Below are 19471 nucleotides of genomic sequence, written 5' to 3'. Positions count from 1 at the left end.
ACTGGAAGGGCGGGGTTTGGGCAAGGCGGGGCTGTGCAGGATGGGCCCGCGGGGCCTCTTGGGATACTCTGTATGTGGCATTAAATGGGCTGGAATGGGTGTATGTATATTATGCTTGACGTAAACCTTTCACGGCAGCTGAGCTGTCCCCCTAAATGCATACTTTGCGATTTACACTTCCTGGCTTCTTCCTTTTGTTACTTCTGAGTGACAATGAAATGCGGCTTTTGTAGAAATTGAAAGGCAGCATGGGGGGAAATGCTTAAAGTTTTTCCTCTATAAAAAAAGTTTTAAAATTCTTATCCCATAGGGGAATGCCCTGGTGGTCCAGTGGTTAGGACTCGGCGCTTTCACTGCTGTGACCCGGGTTCAATCCCTGATCCGGGAACCAAGATCCCACGAGCCACGCAGCCCGCCCCCCCCCCCACAAAAAACTTATCTCACACAATTTAATAGACACTTCAGTTATAACTTTGGTTAATAGTTTCAAATTTTAATCATTTAAAACATGTCATTTGCCTCTTTTAAAATACCAAATTGTGACTATGCTATGTAAGTAATTTAGCCTGAATTTTTGCCACGCAATGGAATTCCATCATCAGTAAATTTTTCGTGCTTTTGTTTTCTACTCACAAATTTTTAAATGGATACACAATTGTCTAATAACTACACATACTATGTAGTTTCCTTGCCCATCATTTGTTCCTGAATATATACTTTCTTGTTCTCCACTCTTCTATAGAATCTGAGCACAAAACTTTACCTGTTTTTGGATAAATCCTAAGGGCAGAATGCTAATTGAAGACAAATTTTTTTTTCCAAAATATTGTCACCAGCAATGTTTGAGTGTGTATTTCCCTGCTACTGATCTTTCCCTTTATGGATATTTTGCTAACTTACATTTTTAAAATTACTAGTAAATTGGAATTTGGGCATATGAATAAATGTATACTTTGACACAACTGCTTCCAACATTTTCCACAGTTTGAAGTTATTACTGTCTTTTAAATCCTTCCAGTTTCCTTATGCATATGCCAACTGATGAGAATATAGGTACAATCTTTTATTACACTCTCCCCCTTTTTTAATATAAAAGTAGCATGCTATACTCACTGTTCTGCACCTATCTTTTTTAACTTGGAGATCTTCTCATTCATATATAGATAACTGCTTTATCTTTTTAAATAGCTGTACTGTTTCCCATTGAATGGGTGTGTCCTACATTATTTGATTAGTCCCCTACCGATGGACATTTAGCTGGTTCCAATGGTCTTCTGTTGTTTCTGGTAGATGGCAGCAAGGTCCAGAAGGCTCAAATCACTGCTGTCCTCCATCAGATGCTTCAGCAAATCTTCAAACTGTTCAGCATAAGAGGTTGGTTGGAATGAGACTGGCCTGGAGAAGTTCTTCACTGGACTTCATCAGCATTGGCAAGTCCTGGAGACCGGCTTGTTGCAGTAGTTGGGGATGGAAGGACTCCCCTGAGCTGTGGAGACTCCACAATGGCTGTGAAAAAGCACTTCCAAGGAAACAGTTTTTCTCTGGAAAAGAAAGAACAGAGCTGCTACCCCTGGGTAGTTGTCAGAGCAAGAAATCATGAAATCCTTCTCTTTATTATCAAGCTTGCAAGAAAGATTAAGAGCTAAGGAACTAGAGGTATGCTCTTAAAGAAACAATTATGGACAGATACAACTCATTGTACTCCCACATGTTTAGTAATTTCAAAAGACTTTTTTTTTCTGCCTTCATCATAAAATAAACAGATTAAATTTGTCAAAACATTTATTGGTAGTATTAAGCAACTATAAGTAAAAGCATCTAGTTCATCGGGGGCACCAGACCATCACAGATAACCTTATTAATGTACTTATGTACTTAAATATCTATTTTACTATATTTATTATATTTCAGTATTTTTGCTTGTATTTGTGCTAATTACACAAGTGTTCATCTTAATATTTTTAAGTTATTTAAAGTTTTACTTTCAAATCTTTTTGCATTTGTTTATTTTTAAGAAAGTAATACCAAGACTGATTTTGCAACCTCAATTAAAGGATGCGGGCTTCCCTGGTGGTGCGATGGTTGAGAGTCCGCCTGCCTGATGCAGGGGACACGGGTTCGTGCCCCGGTCGGGGAAGATCCCACATGCCGCAGAGCGGCTAGGCCCGTGAGCCATGGCCGCTAAGCCTGTGCGTCCGGAGCCTGTGCTCCGCAACGGGAGAGGCCACAACAGTGAGAGGCCTGCGTACCGCAAAAAAAAAAAAAAAAAAAAAAAAGGATGGAACTGCAGTTCATTCATTCATTTAATTAAAGTTATGTATCTAAATCACAGGTTCTATGACTGCCTTCATAGGATTAAAAAAGTGAAGAAAGAAAATGAAGTGCCAGCCCTCTTGAAACTTCCCTTTTTGCCGAAGGAAACATAAAAGTATTAATCAATCAATTAATTCATTTCAACTACATTATATACTAACACCATAGGCAAAAGAAAAGCGGCTTCTATCACCAGAAACTGGAGGATGCAGAGATTCTAAGACTTGACACTGGATGTACAGTTCTAGAACTTTCAGAGTGCTATGGCTAGAAGTGTTAACCTAGAAGCTGGGTTATCCTGGTCTCTGAAGGCCCAGGAAGGAGTGAGGTCTTTTAGAAATACAGAATAGGAGGACCAAAAACTAAACATTAGGGACCTTCATATTTTAATGAAGAGACGAGAATAAGGAGGCTGCAAAGGACACTGGAATGGTATGCAACACAATAGCAGGACAACAAGGAGACAGTGGTGATAAGAGGATGTTTCAAGGAAGAAATACATTTAAAACATGATATCTTATATTCAGGGAAAATGAGGGCTGGTTTGGCAGAGTTAATTCCACAGAATCCAGACTGGAATATACTGACTAAGGTTAAATAAGAGAAAAGGTTTGGGAGATAGAATGAATAGAAACTTCTTTTGAGAAGTTTTCTGTGAAAAGAAGAGAACTAGGGTAGCGCCTGGAGAATAAAAGTGTGTGTTTATATTACTGGATATAATTTTAAAAAATTTTTACAAACATTTTTGGGGGACAGATTTCAAGAAATGTATGTAGTAGCACAAAGCACATAAAAATCAATATTTTATTTTTTTAAAATAACTGCTTACATAACAGCCTAAAATGTCAAGCATCATTGTTAAATCATTTCTAAATACTAGTAGGCTAGAATGCCTTTTCATATGTTTTGTTTGCTATTTCTAGTTCTTTTATTTGTTTCAGTTTACATTAAGCAGTTTCGTACTGCCCTTGTGAATTGTTTTTATGTATCCTTAAGTCTTAAAAGTACATATAAACCATTTATGCAGATGGTAGCTATATTCCTATGATGCAACTATTTGTCAATTTTATGTTTACAAATAATAGCTCATTTTCTTTATACTTTCTCCTAATGCCAGAATGTTGAACATGTAGAACCAATCCTCTCCCATTTTCATTCCTCTATTGATCTTATGGATTATCAATTCCCTTTTATGTTTTAAATCTTTCACATTTATTTTTTATAGTACATTAGGATTTTCTTTTTCATCTATGAGATGAGAATCTAAATTGATTTCTGTCTAGGTTGCCAAGCATTTATCCTGTTACCATTTAATGAAACTTTTTTTTCTTCCATATTAACGTCTAAGATAGCCTTTACTTAATTACTACAGATTATATAACAATTTCTGGGATTTCTTTTCTTTTTTTTTTTTCTGCACCAATGTGGCTTGCAGGATCTTAGTTTCCTGACCAGGGACTGAACCTGGGCCACAGGAGTGGAAGCTTCAAGTCCTAACCACTGGACCACCAGGTAACTCTCCTGGGATTTATTTTCTTTATTACTCTGATCACCTAACTCCTTACTGTCACTGTATTTATACTGTTGCTGCTTTATAATACAGTTCATTTTCTGGTAAAGCTATATATGTAAGAATTTTTCCTCTTCTAAACTTTGATATTTTTGCTTGGTGACCTTTCTTAATTAACTTTTGAATTGTTCTACAGAAGTCAGCATTGGGTTTATAAAAATCATGAAAATTTGTGGACTCAAAAATAACCATACTTAAGAATCTGCCTGCCAATGCAGGGGACACAGGTTCGATCCCTGGTCCAGGAAGATCCCACATGCCGTGGACCAACTAAGCCCATCCGTGAGCCACAACTACTGAGCCTGCGCTCTAGAGCCCGTGTGCCACAACTACTGAGCCCACGTACCACAACTACTGAAGCCCATGTGCCTAGAACCTGTGCTCGGCAATAAGAGAAGCCACCGCAAGGAGAAGCCTGCACACTGCAACGAAGAGTAGTCCCCGCTCGCCACAACTAGAGAAACCCCGCACGTAGCAACGAAGACCCAACGCAGCCAAAAATAAATAAATAAATAAATTTACTTAAAAAAAATAATAACCATACTGCAGTGGATATAAACTTCTGAGGAATTTTCTTCATCAGATGGAAAAATGAAACTGGATAGGAGAATTTCTCTTCCACAAAAATTTAAGGTAAAGAACAAAAAATAGATTAAAATCATCAGAAAGTAAAAATGTAGCCACCAAAAAGAGAAGCTCAGGGAAAAAGAAAAAGAATAATTCTGCAAGTAAAAATAATTAGATTTTAAAAACCCCACAGAAATCCAACATATTGCTTAAAGAATCACTCATAACTCACTATGTACTATGTGAGGTTCTGCATGGAACCCTTATTCTGCTTGGAGGCAACTCAACTTCCCTGAGTCTCAGTTTTCTCAAATGGAAAATGGAATGAAAAATATTTGTAGAGCTGATGTAAATACATTTTAAAGCTCTCAGAGAGACTTCCCTGGCGGTCCAGTGGCTAAGACTCTGAGCTTCCTCTGTAGCGGGTGCAGGTTGGATCCCAAGATCCCACATGCCAAGGCAGTGCAGCCGAAAACAAAAAGCTCTTTAGAATGGCTCCTTCCTTGGGGTTAACCATAAGTGGTAACTCTTTTCTTCATTTTCTCCATATAAACCTATATGAGAATATTACATGTCTTTTTCTATAAACTGGTTTGAAACTGTACCATCTCACTCTTGATAGCTGACTGGCAAAGTCAACTGAATTGGTGAGAACCTAGAAGAGTGAAAGATAGGTATGATCATATCAAAGACATGTTTGATTTATATTCAGTCAGCACAATGGCTTAAATCAATATCTGAAATTGAAGGGAATCTCCTAGGCTGGAATGGGAAAAATATACTGTATTCTTTTGCTGATTATGGTGCCTGGCACCTCTCCCTGCTTTCCTGGATCTATTCTTTGGCTTCCATTTCACAGTACTTTCCTTCTCCTTCAGGGCTGAAATTTCCAGGGAGCCCTCCTCCTTCACTCCCTTTCCTTGCACTGCCCTCTCCTACTTGCACAGCTACCTCCTGTTCTGTTGTGATTTCTGGTTTAAGTTTTCCCAGATGGACACAAATAGAAAGTAAAAGTTGAATGATATTTTCAGATTTGTAGAAACACATATAAGAGAAGTCTTCCTTTTTTATGTTGAATACTTTTGAAACATGAGGACCCACATAGTTCAAAGGAAGCAGAAAGCAGGGTCCAGTAACTGGGTGGGCTACAAAGCCCTCCTAGGAAAAGAAGCCCCTGATGGTCAAGTGTGACAGGGCCAGAGACCAAGTCTGGCAGTCTTCTGGTCTGTGCAGATGTGCTCCTTTTAGGGAATTTTCCTCCAGAGCTGATCAGAGGTTCTTTCCTGGCAGGAACTGACCCTAATATTGGAATAAGCCTCTTGCCATAGTCTTTGTTAAGAAGAGAACAAGTCTTCAACTTCAGACAGAGCGTGGCTCCTTTGATCTAGGAGCAGGTATGGTGAGAGAAAAAGGAGCCAAAAGTTCCTTCCTCCAACCTGCTGGGCAGACCCAGGGCTCCTGATTAATGATCTGATCCACATACTGACACTGGGAGGTGGGGAGGCCCTGAAAATCTCAGGGTAAAAACCACAACAGTGTATCTGAGTACAATCTCATATTTGAGGGTGCCCTAAATTTCTCTATTAACAGTAAATTCCCAGTTTCACAAATTCATTTTTTATAACGGATCTTTTAACTTTATCATTAGAAAAATACGTTCATTGTAACTTTGCATAAGGACTGCAACAGCCCCTTCTACCCCTGACACAGTAGTAAAAGGTCGCAGTCCTGCTCCATGCCAGCCTCCAAATCCCTTTTTATCACTGGATGCCACAATACTCAAGGATCATTTTTTCCTCACCACTTGCCTTTTACTTTCAACCCACAGAGCATGCAAAGATACTGGAACCTATTCCCCACTTTTTCTTTCAACACCGCCTCCTCACTTGGCCTACACTTCCCAAGTCCACCTTTCCCTCTTCTGTCACCCATGTTTCAAAGACTAACTCCATGGCCAAGGTTGCAAAGCTCCTTGGAAGAAACCCTCAAGCAGATTAGGGAAAAGAAATTCAGTCCCCAGCCTGGATAGCTCTTTCCCTTCACCCTCACCTGTGGCAAAGGAAGGCCAGATGACCATGAGAGGGGCCTGCTCTAATTCTTCTCATAGGCTTGCAGAATTAGTCCCTCAGAGTGGGAAGGATCGCAAACAGGACAAGAATCTATAATCTACTCAGGATGGAGAATACCCTAGGAGACTCTTAGAAGGAGAGTATTAAAGAGGGGATGCAGGAATTTGGGTCCTTCCACATAACAGATTAGTTACCTTACCCAGGACAGGGAATTAGCAGAGATCCCTGCGAGCAAGTCTCCCCAGTTCGTGCTACAGGCTCCATGAAAGAATAACTTTAAAAACCGGATGAAATATTTGTGTCAGATGCTTCCTCCACAGAAAACTGGGAAGGTACAGGAAGATCCACAGCACAAATCCATAGTGATGTCAGCCTCTGGTGAGAGCCTAAACCTACTAGAAATGAGAGCAGTGTTTATGGATAAAGTGGGTAGTGAAACTCAGAAGAACAAGTCAGATACTGGTCAGATCCTAGAGAAGAAACTGAGGCTTATGCAATGAATTAAGGAAAGAAAAGACAGTCCACCCATGGAGGAACTCAAGGACCAACAGAGTCCAAAGATAGAAATTCCTGTGATGGCAGGGCCCCTCCTCCCCCAAAGAAAGGTAAGGGCTGAGTGTCACATCTTTCAGCCTTCAAGCAGGTGTGAGGGCCCAAGTGCACCGACCATCCATGCCATTTGTTCTACCCAAACTTCACTACATGCTTTCCAAGAGGTACACACTTTTACCTTTGCTGCCTAAAAACTTCCACATGTCTAAGAAACTGGATTCTTCTTGTACTGAAGGTAGACTCATGAACTGTTTTTGCCTTTTGGCTGATTCCCTGCATACTGGTTATATTTAACTTTAAATACACTTGCTACATGCTTCTGACAACCTGCAATGTTTCAAGTACACAATACAAAAAAATGAGGAACACTGCCACAAAAATTTAATACTGTTCATCATAGAAAGACTAGTCCAGTGAGCTTCCATGCTACCCAATGAAAAGACAAGTGATCTTGGATTAGACCAGTGGAAAGAGTGCTACACTTTATAAGACCATAAATTGAATCACATACACCTAATACATGTATTTCTTTTGTATACTTTTCAAAAGATTCTGTTTTTAATAAGTTAAAATGTGTCCCATTGTAGCCACTTAAGGTAGTGCCAGTGGTGTCTATATTATCCATCAGCTGAAGACACAAGCAACCCTACAAACTTGACTGGGACCAAAGGCAAAAAAAAAAAAGGGTGTATTCAGAAATGGTTGTCTAAGTAGACCAGAACAATCAATCAGAAGAGAAACCCCACCTGGTCTTCTGCCCTATGTATCTGATCATTATGTTATTGTGCCCTTACTGTCTAATGTTATAAACTAACTTTTCATCAGAGAAAGAGAAATACTTCATTTTTTACTCCAAGAAGTAGCTGATCCAAATGGTCCATCTGGGAAGAGTGGAAAGGCTAAAAAATAAAAAAAATAGCTTAATCTCTTAGTAGAGCCATATGGCAGGGTTCATTCATTATTTTTAATGTCTGGGGGGTTAAAATAGAAGATCTCATATATTATGCTATTGTAGGTCAGATACCTGGGAAAGCAGACTCTGAGACAGAGATAAGCATGCAAGGAGTTTACTGGAGAATGCGTGGATCAGTCATTGTGGCAAAGAGAATTTGAGCAGAAGTTGAGCTGCAGTGCAGTCACAGCAGGGCTGTAGCCAATCCCAAGGGAGCTCTGACTCTGGGATGACCCTGTGGAGGTAGACAGAAGGGCCAGGCCTTTATATCCCCACATTGACAGGTAATTGGATGCAGGATGACCCAGGAGGGGGAAATAACTTTGGGCTAAATGAGTCACTTTAGCCAAGAGCAGTTTCCAGAGAAGACCTGCATGCTGTCAGCATGAAGCTCTGTCAGCAGCTAAAGGGAGTAAGTTCTCAGGTCTTAAAGGGAGCTGTGAATGGTGCATCAGATATCTATTATAAATGTCTTTTTTAAAAAGAAGTTTTGGGGTTTTTTTTGTTTGTTTGCTTTGTTGTTTTCTCTCTTCCTTTTTCTTCTTTTGTATGGTCATACTCAAACTTTCAGCTGGGTCCATAATTTGCAAAAATGTCTAACAAGATTGTGATGGACAAAGTGTACTCTGAAAACAGTGGCCCTCTGATGTTTATTATAAGCAGTTTATGGATGTGCTATTTGTTGTCTCTACCTGAGGGCATAATAGTAGCAGATGGGGTAACTGGATTGGGTACCTTCCCTGTGAATGGGAAAGATGTAGATACTGGGAAACCAAGGATGGAATGTAGGAGGACACGTTATCTGTCTTCACAGCCCTTCCCTAAGAACTGCCCTCCAGCCCTGATATCCGGACCTGGAAGCTATGAATGATAAAACCAGTGTGAGCCAATCAGAAAGCTAATCTTCAGAATCTGACTCAAGAAAGCCAGAACCTGAGACTCAGGAGCTGAGTCACATGAATGAGAATGTTCTAAGGTTGCTGGAGTTTATACAGTTCTTACCTCTTCCCAGGCTTTATTGTTTAACTTCTACTTGAATTCTGTGAGCTATCACAGTATTCCTGGAATAATTACCTTGCAGCTCATATCAGTGCAGATTGTCACATCTTCTTAGAAGTCTGTGTATATTTTTTGAGGACGTCATGATGTCCCTTTAATAAAAAAAAAGATACAATTTTAAAATGTTTTATCATAGATTATCCATTAAAAAATTTCTATTACAAATGTATACTGTATAATATGCACAGTATTTTATAACTGTAGTACCTAGGTATATTATCAATGAAATAAATACATTGGAGGTGTGTGCTCAACATTTTTTCCAAGCTGGGTGGAAGGTGAAATACCGAGGGCCTATATCTCCATAATCCTGGGGACTCCACTTAAAAACATGGGTGGACAGTCTCTGGGATTCCACATATTTGTTGAAAGTTGAGTTTTGTTTGGGTCACAGGAACAGCAAGTCACCCCTTCTAGAGCCTGGGTTCACAGACAGCCCCTGCCCTGATCACCCTATGTCTCACTCCTAATTCTCCTCTCATCCTATTACATTATCCGCCTGGGTAAGTAGCTAATCTATCACCAGCAATGAGTACAGTAAGATCTCAGGTTCCCTTGAGGAGTCTCAGGGTTCAAGTAGCCTCTAAATATTCAGTGCCAAGTCAAGGCCAGTCTAGGACTTCATACAGGTTTAGTGCCAACCACCTGCAAAGGGGTAAGCAGGACCCACTGGAGGGAAGGGACTCTAACTTATACAACCCACCCGGCCTCAGTTATCTCCTGCCATCTATGAAATGGAGAAGAAAATAATGGTCCCAAATCTGTCTTGTGCTCAAATCTGACTTTGCTCCTTACCAGCTGTGGCCCTTGAGCAAGTCCCCTCCCTTCTTGACCCTCATGCCTCTCCACACCTTTCTGAGCTACAAGAAAAGTGGATAAAACTCAAATACTGTGGAAGTGAGTACTATGCTTCACCCCCTCTAACTGATCTGCATTTGAATGCTTCCCAGGGAGTCTGTATCCCCTGGCCTGGGCCAGGGTGCCAGGTCCCTGGATGTCCTTAACTCTGCCCTAGGCTTTGTCTATGGGGGGGGGGGGTGACACTTCCAATTAGCCCTATATTGCTCTTCAATAATCTCCTTAGAGGGAATTTTCCCTCCCAAAGATGTTTTATTTCATTTAGAGAACATCAATTAGCTCCTATATCACATCCTCTGGTAAGGACGGTCTCTATTTCTCGTCAGCAAGGATAATTATTATTCCCCCATATATGCTTGTTTTTTTCCTAAAGGAGAATGGTGCCATCTGTCTCTGTTGTGTTTAGGGGGAAATAGAATATCCTATGAGCTTGGATTTAGGGAAAGGAAGGGGTCCCTTCAGCTTTTATTGAGAGTGGACTTTGGCTTATAAAATGAGACAAAGGTTAGGGAGAGAAGTTGATGATGGCGTTGCTGACACACCACCATCCTGGTTTCCTTCATTTGTATTTGTGAAGATAGCCCACTTTAAAAATTCATTACTTTTTCCATAATACTCTTATTAGAAAAACAAGTAACTACTCAGCAATCATTCGATGCTTATAAAAGTGAGAAATTGTAACAAAGACTACAGCACAGTATCTGGAGCCATCAGTCCTCTCCTTTGCTTCCTCATTACCCTGAGCATTACATAGTAATGGCATGGAGTGAATCAGGTTATACATGCCTCATGGGGCCAAAGATTCCTCACTGAGCATCTAGGAATAGTAAGAGAAAATAAACTTCACAAATCCCCAAAGTGGAACTCAAGATTTTGGAGCAGTGAGCCCCTGAGCTCAGAAGTGTGAGGAAAAAAAAAAAAATCTATGACCATGAATCTATGGTGGGCCATAGCTTCCATCTGCACCAAAGACCCTACACCCTTCCTGATGAAAGTTGCAGTGCTGGGCGCTCTTACTTCCTTCTCAACCTTAAGGAAAACATACAGCTGATCACACCACATCTCCTCTCCTCTCCCCATGGAATGTAGGACATGCCAGTAGGGGACATAGAACCCCTGGCTCTGTGTTTTGGGAAGTGGTGTTGGCAGGGATTGGAGCTCTCAGCAAGGCTGCCGTGGGTGCTGGCTCACCTCCCTGCTCCTGTGAAAAGTGTTCACAGATTACCTGCCTTTCTTTCTTACCTCCACCCCAGAGGGGTGGTAGGAAGCCCTGAGTGGGTGGTACAAGGGCACAGGTGTGTGTAGTCACCACAACTCTCTGACTGTGGGGCACTGTGGCCCCAGGGCCTGGTGGTGCTGCTAAAGCTAGAGGAGTCCTCTGCACTTGCCCCTCCCGACAGGAGGTGGCTAAAGGGAAGGGAGAGCCGTGAAAGGCCTCAGCAGAGCTGGAGGGGAAGGAGAATACACTGTGTCCAGGCTTGGGGAGGAAATCTCCACGTACATTCAAGTAACACTCCCATCACTCTCTAGCCACTGGAGGGGAACCGGATTCAAAGCTAGGGACCTGAAAATGGACCCGTGAGCTGGGTCACCCCACCTTCTGCCCTCCAGGCAGTCCAGCTCTGAAGGGGTTCAGAAACAGGATAAGTTCCCTCTTAAAAGTGGATTTTTTAGGGCTTCCCTGGTGGTGCAGTGGTTGAGAGTCCGCCTGCCGATGCAGGGGGACATGGGTTCGTGCCCCGGTCCGGGAAGATCCCATATGCCGCGGAGCGGCTGGGCCCGTGAGCCATGGCCACTGAGCCTGCGCGTCCAGAGCCTGTGCTCCGCAACGGGAGAGGCCACAACAGTGAGAGGCCCACGTACCGCAAAAAAAAAAAAAAAAAGTGGCTTTTTTAGATATGAGAAAAAGTATCCATTGTACAGTGGATGCAGAGCTGGGTGGAGGACAGGGATGTTGCTGTGCTTGGATACTGAGATGGACATGCTAAGGCCTAATACTACGGTAGGTGCTACTTAAACATCTGCTATAGCTGTGATATTCATCTGTTTTGAAACAAACGTTGAACTCAAAATAAATAAATTCTCCCTGCTGGCTGGTCACCCTGCACAGGGATTCAACTCCTCACTGAGACGGCATGTTGCCTGACTCAATGACATCAGTGCAAGGCATGTGGGTCACATGGCCCTCAGTGATGGGAATGTTCACAGTGCGGCCACACAGGGCTTGCAGAAGAATGAGGAGACAATGAGGAAAAGGTCAGGATTGAATGTGTGGAAAGGAGGGAAACTAACAGGGGAAAGAATGACCCAGTGGGTGAGAAGGAACAGGAGTGTCTATCACTAATCACTAACCAAACTACTCCCACTCCCTGCCTCACTCCCCAGCTACCTGACTCGGGCGCCACCTGCTGGTGACTGACTAGAATACTGACAAAGTAAGATGGACTTGGTGCCATCCTGGCAAGAGTGTGTGTATGTGTGTCCTTGGGACAAGTAGTGGAGAGGGAGAGCTTGTCTTTGAGCACAAAAACAATGATGCCTTCAGGGATGTTCTGAGGCCTGCCAAACTCCTTTTTGGCCTTCCTTACAGCCATTCTTTCTGACATTGTGCAGGATCTTGTACTCAATGCAAACAGGTGGCCTATCAGGGTTGAGGTGTCCTCTGTGGTGGTTAGTTATATGCTTGTTACAGTCATGGGATATCTTCCTCAGGATACACAAAGCGCATGCACCACAGGTGGTTCTGCAATTTATGACAAGGGTGCAGTTTTTCTGGGCTCACTTTGGACCACTACTCAGCCCACTGAAGCCAAGGTGGCCAAACATTCTAAAGACTTTCCGTATCCCTCCACATCCAAATGACTTTGGTTAACGCCATTAAAGGGCAGAGTGGGGCTTCCCTCGTGGCGCTTCCCTCGTGGCGCAGTGGTTAAGAATCTGCCTGCTGATGCAGGGAACATGGGTTCGAGTCCTGGTTCAGGAAGATCCCACGTGCTGCAGAGCAACTAATCCCGTATGCCACAACTACTGAGCCTGTGCTCTAGAGCCCGCGAGCCACAACTACTGAGCCCGCATGCCACAACTACTGAAGCACACGTAACTAGAGCCTGTGCTCCACAACAAGAGAAGCCACCACAATGAGAAGCCCGCACACCGCAACGAAGAGTAGCCCCAGCTCTCCACAACTAGAGAAAGCCCACGCGCAGCAACAAAGACCCAACACAGCCAAAAATAAATAAAGTAAATAAATTAAAAAATAAAATAAATAAAGGGCAGAGTGGAGTGATGGCTGAAAAAGAAGAGCCACTAAGAAGTGGAGTCACGCAAAAGGAGGAGTCTCCATGAAATAGAGAAAGGAGCCACTGAGCCACCTGTTGTGCCATTTGCACCTGAAGGAGGAGAGAGGAGGTTGGGGTCAATGTAGCCACACCAGTTTTTCAGCTGCCTTGGCTCCCATATCCAGGCCCTGAGAATCAACCTTTATCTCCTACAGATAAGTCCACACTTACAGAGCAAGTAAAGCCTGGGGGAAATTACTATCTGCTTTTTATTATATAATTAATAACACTGCTCACTCATTTAAAAAATGTGATTCTCCTAACTTGAAGTCCAGATAGGATGAGTAACCACACAAGTAGAAAATCCAGGACTAGAGAACTCTATTTCTCCAGAGTTAGAAGGTGACTCTAAAGATGGTGACCTTCCTTATGCTCCCATGAACAAAGACTACTCATCCAGAGAGGCAGTGGCTTAGAAGTGCCAATGACTGGCCATGGGCCATATGACAAGTTACACCTGATTCACAGATCTTCGCTTTTCACTAGGAGCTGCTCTGCACTCTGAAGTAATAAAGCAATATAGTCTAGCATTCCACCCTCTGACCTCCACCTTCAGTTTCTAAATTGTCCTCCATTGGCCAATTAGTCAAGGAATTACAGTTCATTGGTCCTGACCGTTTCCCCTTCTCCATCAACAGCCTCTGGTCTGTTCCCTCTCTCTCTCTCTCCACAAATGTTATGGGCTGAATTGTGTCCTCCGCACAAATTCATATATGAAAGTCCTGACCCCCAGTACCTAAGAATGTAATGGTATTTGGAGGTAAGGTCTTTAAAGAGGTGATTAAGTTAAAATGAGGCCCTTAGGGTGGGGTCCTAATCCAGTATGACTGGTGTCTTTTTTGGTTTTTGCCGTGCCAAGGCATGGGGAATCTTAGTTCCCTGACCAGGGATGGAACCCATGTCCCCTGCAGTGGAAGCATGGAGTCTTAACCACTGGATCACCAGGGAAGTCCCACTGGTGTCCTTATAAAAGGAAGAGATACCAGGATGGGCACACATGGAGAAAGGCCATGTGAGGACACGGCAAGAAGGCAGCCATCTGCAAGGCAAGAAGACAGGCCTCAGGAGAAACCAAATCTGCCTACACCTTGATCTTGGACTTTTAGCCTCCAGAACTATGAGAAAATAAATTTCTGTTGTTTAAGCCACCCAATCTGCAGCATTTTGTTAGGGCAGTTCTAGCAAACTAACAGAGTGGTCTTCATGGTTCATCAGCTAAGCAACATTCTAAACACCGTCATGTCATTCTTGTTTCATCATTCCTGTCTGGCAAAAGTCCAAACTCTCTGCCTCTTCCATGCCTCACCTCTGGTAAGTGGTGGAGACCCACTAGATAAAAGCACACAAAAGAGTATATTGTGCTACCGTAGTTCTATGGCCTACAACTAATGGGCATCTCCAATACTGCATGGAATTCATACTTTCATTCATCCTATGTATTTGGTAAGTTCCTTCTATGTGCACTTAGGATACATAAGTGAACAAAAGTGACAAAGCTCCCTGTTTTTTGGAGCTTGTATCACTGGTTCCACTGTCAACTCTCTTATGCTTAACAAAACGATTTTAAACATTCTCCACTTTGACAAACTTCTGTCCCCGAACCTCAGCAGATGTGCTGGATGCCACTTCACAGAGGAGGTAAAAGCCATTAGAAGAGAACTTTTCGTTACCAAACTCAAAGACATTTACCACCCTTCCTCCTTCCTTCCTGTTATAGTGAAAAAAGTTTCCCCGGGGGTAATCCTTCTTTGACTTTTACAGCTGGGAAAGGTGCCTTTACTTCCCAGGCATACATTTTAGTCCATGTTGTGACTTTTGGCTTAATTATCTATTTTCTTCCAGAACAGGTATTCACTGCTCTATCACTAGCCTTAGGGGCTTAGAATTTAGTTGGTACTCAAGAACCATTTGGGAAATGAATGAGAAATGAGAGAGCTAGCTGGAGAGAGGGCACCCACAGCATGCCCTAGGACAGAGCCAACAGAAAAAACAGGAGTCTGAGGGATGCCCCCCTCAGGCTGTCTATTGGGAACCAACATAGGTTTCCCCTCAGGAAACTTGCTCTGCCCCTGTGGCTTCTGGAAGACAAGAGCTGGAGATTTAGCCTCACATATGAGGTTCTAGCACAGCTTTCTGGACATGTTGGGAACCCTGCAGTGCCCCTGCCAAAGGGACTCTTCTGCCAGCTCCTCTATCAGTGTTCAGCGGGCAGGGCTCAGCTCTGGGGGCCTCTGAGGTTGCTCCAGCCAGGAGAAGCTTGGAACCTCAGATCCCCTAGGCACAGCCTCGGCCTCAGAATGTCTTCCAAGGGCTGCTCGTGGTCTGGGCCTCCTTTCTCTGCTGCAGCTCCATGAAGATAACAGTGGTATTAACAAGTATGATATTTAATACATAAAACTGCACATTTAATCCCCAAATCTCATCTACTAACTGGAGAATATTCATATATTTTAATAACAGTCATGGAGAAGAGAACAAACAGGTAAGCACTTTATACAAATTTAAGGCCTGGCCTTGTTAGAGTTGCCACATGGACTTGGCAAATAACACTGTCCAGAGCCCCCCAGAGTCCCAGTGCCTTAGAAATATCAAGACTGCCTCAGTGAGACCTCAAAGTGGCCCCTTTCCACTAAAGTTGAGGGGTTGGCATCTCAAACTCTCTACAGGACCAATGTTCTTCTTGGATATGCTTTTATATAATTATACCAAAGACATCACTGTACAGTTTATTTCTATATAATATTTATCATGAAAATCTTTCCAGGGCAGTTCACATAGACTGACCTAATTTTGTATTTGGGGTGTGACATAGTTTAACTGACTACTTGACAATTTTTTCAGGTGTTTTTAAACTTAAGGATCAGAGAAGTTAGCACCTCCCAAATGGGAACTCCTGGACAAAGGGTTGTCTGCAAAAATGCGAAGGAGCACAGCCCAGGCTACGTTGCTAAGGCTGTGCCTAGCACAGAGGAGAAATCACACAGCACACCTGAAGCTCTCTCTGGAGCACCTGAATCTTAGCAAGTTGTTTGGCAGATCATAGCTACTCTGTGAAATGTATAAATAAATGATATAAATAATCGTGACTCTCATTTCACTTAGTTTCAGACTACCTCTGGTGATAGTGTTTAAGGTATAGGTAAAACAATGTTATAAAGACAAAGATAACTTGTAAAAAAAACAATAAAGTGAGGGATGGGGAAGGGGATGTTCCCTGATTTTCAGACATAATTTTCACCCAAGGAAAATCACAACACTTCATATCAAAAACTCTTTCCAGTGTAGGGATTAGATTTAGGCAAGCTAGAAACTTGCCTCAGATACAAATAGAGAAGGGGTGCCAAGTGACTTAGTAATATGGAAAAGTAATATATTATTGCAATGTTTTAAAAAATTAGAATTAATGATAAAAAACCCTTGATGAACATATAAAAATTATAAATGAAGACAAAATCTGGCACCACAATTACAAAAGCCTAAGAGTTGTATAAGTGGGGGAGGGAGGAGGGCTTCTAGCACAAAGTTAAAGTTTGACAAATTCCATGCATTCTATCCATTTCTCACCAAAGAAGCCTAAATGTACTTACTTGCTAAATATCTGGACACCTTTCATACAACACTGCTAAAACGGGGTGTGATGTGTTTACCTGTGATACTGAAGCTTTTATAGTGAAAAGTTTTGGTCACTTTTCAGTCTCAATACATACAGAAGCACTTGATGAAAATTTTGACTCTGTCAAGAGAAAGAGATAGCCCCATAAAAATGTGCCAACAAGGTGGTTATCATTGTTGTCAATCCAAGAAGAAATATCAAAATACTGGCCTGCCACAGAATCATATTTTCAAACTGTGGGACAGGAAGAATATCCCCTATAATTTGGAAATGCATTAGGGATGAGATGGAGAAAAGAATTAATATAAATCAGAAATTTATATGCTGTTTCTCAAAAACTGTTTCAGTAAGCTAAAATTAAATTAAGATGGTAAGAGCTTCCCTAGTGGCACATTGGTTGAGAGTCCGTCTGCTAATGCAGAGGACACGGGTTCGTGCCTTGCTCGGGGAAAATCCCACATGCCGCGAAGCGGCTGGGCCCGTGAGCCATGGCCGCTGGGCCTATGAGTCCGGAGCCTGTGCTCCGCAACAGGAGAGGCCACAACAGTGAGAGGCCTGTGTACCGCAAAAAAAAAAAAAAAAAAAGGTAATTCTCTCAATTGAAAATGAGATAAGAAGTAATTCTGATAAACTTATTGTTGAATATGCTTTCAAAAGCCCAGTACATTTTAACAAATTGTGGCTTTGGTATAAGTAAAATGTTTACATCTACAATAATCTGAATTTTAATACACCCACTTTTCAATACTTTCCTGTTGCGGAGCACAGGCTCCGGACGCGCAGGCTTAGCGGCCATGGCTCACGGGCCCACACGCTCCGCGGCATGTGGGATCTTCCCGGACCGGGGCACGAACTCGTGTCCCCTGCATCAGGCAGGCGGACTCTCAACCACTGCGCCACCAGGGAAGCCCCCACTTTTCAATCCTTTTAAACTACTATAACGTTGTATAAGAAATGAACCATTAAAATTTAATAAAATCATTGTAATAAAATTCGTGTCCAGATTGTAGATGCGTTTCTCCTTTCCCTGAATTCGACTTTCTTCCCAGAAACAGCCCTGAAATCTGAACACGTACCACGACATGCTCTGATTTCGAGCCGTCAATCCCTGCATAAATAAATGGGCAACCGCGTCAACCGGTCTGGCTAAAAGCTCCTACCAGGAAGGGAAGGATGGACGCAGAGGCAGGTGCAGAAATGAAAGGCTCTGTGCGAAGCCGCGGCAAAGCTCCCCTCCGCAGTCAGGCCCGAAAAGGAAGTTTCCTCTCTGCTCTCGCGGCCCCACGCGCTCCCTGGGCCCCGGCGGCGCCTTTCCTGGGCCGGGGCTCCTGCCGACGGCGACGCCCGGGTTCTTCCCGTGGGCGCTACGCCCGAGTTCGCGGAGCTGGACCCGGAAGCTGGTCCCGCTGGGTGGGCGGTGCCCGTCGGTCTGTTGAGGCGAGTTCGGGCGCCCCCTCCCGGCCGCTGGGGCGCAGCGAAGGTAGCTTTGAGGGCTTTGCCGAGCGGAGGACCTGAGCTCCCTTTCACGGTGGTCCAGGTGAAGTGCTAAATTTCTGGACTCCTGATCTCACTGCTGATGGCCGTGGGGATGCTCTGCTCCATCTCTCACATTTTACCCGTTAGTGTACATCGTCTTATATTCTTCCAATCATTTCCCATATTCATGTAAGTTGGTGGCGTTAAGTATTTGTTGCCTGAATCCAGCAGAGCTTTGGTGGTGTCTACAGAGGACTCCTTGAAATGTTTGTAATCCAATCTGGTGCAGGCGTCAAAACTCTCAAGTGTCTTGTCTAGCACGCAGCTCATAAACTTATGGTGAGAATTAACTGAACAATATATATGAATCATCTTGGACAATTAAATATGATTATTTTATAATTATTAGAATTATTAATTTTCTTGATCACATTTAGGCTCTCAGAAATAATTACCAGTTGATAATTTTACTTTGCTTATATGTAAAATAATCAGGATACTTTGTAATTTGTTCAACTCATCTAGAAATTTGTAGGTGGACAAAAATTAATGAAAATATAGAGAATTTGTAACAGCGAGGTATGAGACAACAAAGGAATATCAATATGTTACAAGAAAAGTATAGGGCTTTCCAGAAAATAAGGGATGGTTCAACACATGCAGTTTGCACAGGTGTCTATGTAGTGGATAGGGAAGCGGAGTTTGGAATCTGACATATTAGGTTTTGAAACCTGGGTTTGCCATTTACTTATCAGATTGTTTTATTCACATAAAGCCTTAGCAGGTGGCTCTTTGGAAATGAGAATATTAACACTCATCAACTATGTTGGAAAGATTAAGTGAGTCCCTTATAAGGGCTACGGAATTTGTAATTGCCGTCATCATCATTTTTGATAAAGACTAAAAGTCTGTGTAATTTGTCTGGTAGGCCCTTGGTAATCATGTTCACAGGAGCATTGTAACATTTAATTAGTAATCAATTCAGGATTAGTGTGTCGTAAAGAGTGAGGGCAGCATCGAGGAAAGTTTACTCACTGCTCTCGCGGCCCCACTCGCTCCCTGGGCCCCGGCGGCGCCTCGTCCTGGCCTGGGCTCCTGCCCACG

The 19471-nt window shown here is 42.8% G+C and overlaps 1 long non-coding RNA gene across 3 annotated transcripts; it reads right to left on the bottom strand.

Moving 5' to 3' along the window:
- Positions 1-465: 465 nt before the first annotated feature.
- On the bottom strand, positions 466-18238 carry LOC308618692. Of its 3 annotated transcripts, XR_014016065.1 has the most exons (5): positions 18052-18238; positions 16926-17011; positions 9098-9174; positions 8096-8258; positions 466-1541 (listed from the first exon to the last, which is right to left on the bottom strand). It is a non-coding gene; the product is annotated as an uncharacterized lncRNA (long non-coding RNA). The 3 variants fall into 3 exon arrangements; XR_014016064.1 differs by lacking the exon at positions 8096-8258 and having other exon boundaries at positions 16866-17011; XR_014016066.1 differs by lacking the exon at positions 8096-8258.
- Between the last annotated feature and the right edge of the window lie 1233 nt (positions 18239-19471).

Source organism: Mesoplodon bidens (assembly GCF_964165515.1).
Source record: "Mesoplodon bidens genome assembly, chromosome: 6".
In the NCBI taxonomy this organism is placed as follows: Eukaryota; Metazoa; Chordata; class Mammalia; order Artiodactyla; family Ziphiidae; genus Mesoplodon; species Mesoplodon bidens.
Note: the sequence above shows the minus strand (reverse complement) of the source record. Positions and strands in the feature narration are given on the sequence as shown.